General features: G+C 54.0%; 1 non-coding gene across 1 annotated transcript in view; it reads right to left on the reverse strand.

Moving 5' to 3' along the window:
• Positions 1-1,382, reverse strand: part of LOC126112259 (small subunit ribosomal RNA) — a 1,909-nt gene extending 527 nt beyond the window's left edge. Inside the window, exon 1 of the ribosomal RNA XR_007524385.1 lies at positions 1-1,382. This exon is cut by the window's left edge and continues 527 nt beyond it. This is a non-coding gene — a ribosomal RNA (small subunit ribosomal RNA).
• Positions 1,383-5,000: the final 3,618 nt, after the last annotated feature.

Consider the following 5,000-nt stretch of genomic DNA (forward strand, 5'->3'; position numbering starts at 1 on the left):
GAACGGCCATGCACCACCACCCACCGAATCAAGAAAGAGCTATCAATCTGTCAATCCTTCCGGTGTCCGGGCCTGGTGAGGTTTCCCGTGTTGAGTCAAATTAAGCCGCAGGCTCCACTCCTGGTGGTGCCCTTCCGTCAATTCCTTTAAGTTTCAGCTTTGCAACCATACTTCCCCCGGAACCCAAAAGCTTTGGTTTCCCGGAGGCTGCCCGCCGAGTCATCGGAGGAACTGCGGCGGATCGCTGGCTGGCATCGTTTATGGTTAGAACTAGGGCGGTATCTGATCGCCTTCGAACCTCTAACTTTCGTTCTTGATTAATGAAAACATACTTGGCAAATGCTTTCGCTTCTGTTCGTCTTGCGACGATCCAAGAATTTCACCTCTAACGTCGCAATACGAATGCCCCCGCCTGTCCCTATTAATCATTACCTCGGGTTCCGAAAACCAACAAAATAGAACCGAGGTCCTATTCCATTATTCCATGCACACAGTATTCAGGCGGGCTTGCCTGCTTTAAGCACTCTAATTTGTTCAAAGTAAACGTGCCGGCCCACCCAGACACTCAATAAAGAGCACCTTGGTAGGATTTCAACGGGGTCCGCCTCGGGACGCACGAACACGCACGAGGCGGTCGCACGCCTTCGGCTCGCCCCACCGGCAGGACGTCCCACGATACATGCCAGTTAAACACCGACGGGCGGTGAACCAACAGCGTGGGACACAAATCCAACTACGAGCTTTTTAACCGCAACAACTTTAATATACGCTATTGGAGCTGGAATTACCGCGGCTGCTGGCACCAGACTTGCCCTCCAATAGATACTCGTTAAAGGATTTAAAGTGTACTCATTCCGATTACGGGGCCTCGGATGAGTCCCGTATCGTTATTTTTCGTCACTACCTCCCCGTGCCGGGAGTGGGTAATTTGCGCGCCTGCTGCCTTCCTTGGATGTGGTAGCCGTTTCTCAGGCTCCCTCTCCGGAATCGAACCCTGATTCCCCGTTACCCGTTACAACCATGGTAGGCGCAGAACCTACCATCGACAGTTGATAAGGCAGACATTTGAAAGATGCGTCGCCGGTACGAGGACCGTGCGATCAGCCCAAAGTTATTCAGAGTCACCAAGGCAAACGGACCGGACGAGCCGACCGATTGGTTTTGATCTAATAAAAGCGTCCCTTCCATCTCTGGTCGGGACTCTGTTTGCATGTATTAGCTCTAGAATTACCACAGTTATCCAAGTAACGTGGGTACGATCTAAGGAACCATAACTGATTTAATGAGCCATTCGCGGTTTCACCTTAATGCGGCTTGTACTGAGACATGCATGGCTTAATCTTTGAGACAAGCATATGACTACTGGCAGGATCAACCAGGGAGCTGCGTCAACTAGAGCTGAGCAGCCGGCCGCCCGGGAGTGTGTCCCAGGGGCCCGCGCGAACACGCAAGCGTCCGCTCAATTATTCTGCAAACAGGAGGAGGCTGAGCTCCCCTGCACAATACACCTCGAAACCCTCTCAGGTCCCGGCGGCGCGCAGCGCCGTCCTAAGTACTTGGTCGGGTTCGAGAGAGGCGCAATCGCCCGGAGTTAGGCGAGTAGACGCTTTAGGTGCGACCACCCGTGCTCCCAACTGAGCTTGCCGCTGCCGACAGAGGCCCGGGAGCGTGCTGTCGTGGCATTGCCGGCGGGAGACAACACGCGCCACCTACGGTGACCGGCAGCTCCAACGCCAGCGCCACAGAAGGGCAAAGGCCCCACGTGGGTGCCGAAGCGAACTCTCCCAGCACAGCGCACGTGCCAACACGTCTGCACAACTGCGATACAAACCACCAGCGAGAACCGCTGGGGCGACCGAGCAGCAGACGGCGTCGCGGCGCCGAGTGCCGGGCGGCGGCGCATCCTCAACGCACACAGTCCTCAGTCGGACCAGCACACTGCAGATGTCCACCGCGCTTCGCACCGGGCCCGCGAGGACCCACTTTGGCCGCCCGGCGCCGCGCGCAGGGTGCCCCGGCGCGCAGCTGCGCCGCCTGCCGCGTCCGTCGGCCGGCGCGCCTGCCACTGGGCGCCCCCACCAGCCGGCTGTAGCGCGTGCGCCCACGCACCGCGCGGCCAGCACGCCGGGCGGCCCCCCCTCACCGGCCGGGGACGGTCCCACCCAGCCACCGCCGCGTATCGCTTCACACACAGATTTGCCCTTACTGATTTACCTCCAGCAACAACAACCGCACCACAATGGGTTTACCAGTTGTTCATTTGCGTTGCGTCACGTCACCAGCAAACGTAGACGTCCATCCCAGTTTGCAAATGCAACGATTATTGCATACCTGTCTGTTAGGTGTCACGACACACTACGTCTGCCCACATACACGCAACAAAATGTGCACGACTAGAGAACACGTGGGAGGTGGCCCCCTACGTATGCGATGTCCATTACGAGACCGACTGTCAACCAGCATCTGTACCATGTCGCAGATGTGGAACGCGGTGCACCATGCTATCACACTGTGTGAGAAGAGACGACTACGTTTGAATACACGCGCCACTACATCAACAGACGGCTCATGCTGATCGCCATCCAGGGCGTCCGTTACTCCCACACGTCTCTATGGCGTACCACACTGCAATGTAGCTGTTATGGGGAGACGGCACGTGGCTGAGTGCACAACATTTGGACCGTATGGTTCGCTGTTGTTGGGCGCAGTCGTACGGTCACACATGTGCCACAGCGTATCATTCAGTACATACGGACCTATGTGCTGTACAATGTGAGGATTAAGCTTACGATATCAGCGGACAGTGGACACAGGCCGTACCACGACGTAGACTGAGCGCTTCGACATGCGAATGCCAGTGAACAGCTGCGAAGGGCATTGAACACGCAAGCACCTGAACGACCAGCGTGCGAAGGCAGGGTGGAGGGGGGGGGGGCGATGTACATCCTGCAGTTGTCCACATTACAGTGTACAGCGGGAGCATGTAAAAAGTAAGCAACACTTGCGAAGTGTTCAACATGAAACGACACACAAGAGGGTGGGCGGTGCGAGTAGCGAACTATATTCAGAGGGTTGTGGTTAGACAACACTAGATTAATGTAACGTGTCATATGCCAATTACAGAGCAGGTTAAGGCACAACGTGGGTTAGGTTAAGGCACAACGTGGGTTAGGTTAAGGCACAACGTGGGTTAGGTTAAGGCACAACGTGGGTTAGGTTAAGGCACAACGTGGGTTAGGTTAAGGCACAACGTGGGTTAGGTTAAGGCACAACGTGGGTTAGGTTAAGGCACAACGTGGGTTAGGTTAAGGCACAACGTGGGTTAGGTTAAGGCACAACGTGGGTTAGGTTAAGGCACAACGTGGGTTAGGTTAAGGCACAACGTGGGTTAGGTTAAGGCACAACGTGGGTTAGGTTAAGGCACAACGTGGGTTAGGTTAAGGCACAACGTGGGTTACGTTAAGGCACAACGTGGGTTACGTTAAGGCACAACGTGGGTTACGTTAAGGCACAACGTGGGTTACGTTAAGGCACAACGTGGGTTACGTTAAGGCACAACGTGGGTTACGTTAAGGCACAACGTGGGTTACGTTAAGGCACAACGTGGGTTACGTTAAGGCACAACGTGGGTTAGGTTAAGGCACAACGTGGGTTAGGTTAAGGCACAACGTGGGTTAGGTTAAGGCACAACGTGGGTTACGTTAAGGCACAACGTGGGTTACGTTAAGGCACAACGTGGGTTACGTTAAGGCACAACGTGGGTTACGTTAAGGCACAACGTGGGTTACGTTAAGGCACAACGTGGGTTACGTTAAGGCACAACGTGGGTTACGTTAAGGCACAACGTGTGTTAGGTTAAGGCACAACGTGGGTTAGGTTAAGGCACAACGTGGGTTAGGTTAAGGCACAACGTGGGTTACGTTAAGGCACAACGTGGGTTACGTTAAGGCACAACGTGGGTTACGTTAAGGCACAACGTGGGTTACGTTAAGGCACAACGTGGGTTACGTTAAGGCACAACGTGGGTTACGTTAAGGCACAACGTGGGTTACGTTAAGGCACAACGTGGGTTACGTTAAGGCACAACGTGTGTTAGGTTAAGGCACAACGTGGGTTAGGTTAAGGCACAACGTGGGTTAGGTTAAGGCACAACGTGGGTTAGGTTAAGACACAAATTGCGTTACAAATTGCGTTACATTGCGGTACAAATTGCGTTACATTGCGGTACAAATTGCGTTACATTGCGGTACAAATTGCGTTACAAATTTGGTTAGGTTAAGGTGCAAAATGGGTTGGATTACAGTACACAACATGGTAAGAGATAGTGTGTTTGGGGGGGGGGGGGGCAGGTTCGTTGGTAGTGATCATTGTAAGTGAATGTCTGAGGCAGCGTCAGTATGTCACAGCAGTTCTGTCTCGTCAGGATGCGCTTTTCGCTCGTGACTGGAGGCGCGCCGCGTCTGTGGTTGCGGCAAGGGAGTGGCAGACCTGTGTGATTCATTCCTGCCATTGTTTCTGTGCCGTAACAGGAGGCAGTGTGGTGGTGTTGGGTGCACCCCTGTGTAGGACATGTGTGGGTGTTGGTGGCTTATCTGAGCAATTGTGGATGTTGGACGGGTGGGATATTCTATTTTATAATTGGACCCCCTGGTGTGGTTATCATAGTGTGGATGGTGTACTGTGGCGGAGAGGATGCACCGGACGTTGGTCCATGCTGGTGCTTACATATCGTATCTGTGTCTGTTACAGGCAGAGAGTAATGTGTGATGGAGTGTCTCGCTGAGGTGTGGTTCATATTGTGTGCACAGACTTACAGCATGTATAGGGACAGCGGGAATTTGGCATATTGGATATAACTCGTCATGAAACGCAAGATATAGGGGTGGATTGCAACGTACGAGTGCGGGAAGAGTCCGCCGTTCATCCGCTTGGGTTGCGATTTGGGCGGTTGGGGTGGGGCACGTGCGGGTGCGGGTGGAGTGATTGTCGGTTGACTACTT

The sequence above is a fragment of the Schistocerca cancellata genome, unplaced genomic scaffold, assembly GCF_023864275.1.
Source record: "Schistocerca cancellata isolate TAMUIC-IGC-003103 unplaced genomic scaffold, iqSchCanc2.1 HiC_scaffold_153, whole genome shotgun sequence".
In the NCBI taxonomy this organism is placed as follows: Eukaryota; Metazoa; Arthropoda; class Insecta; order Orthoptera; family Acrididae; genus Schistocerca; species Schistocerca cancellata.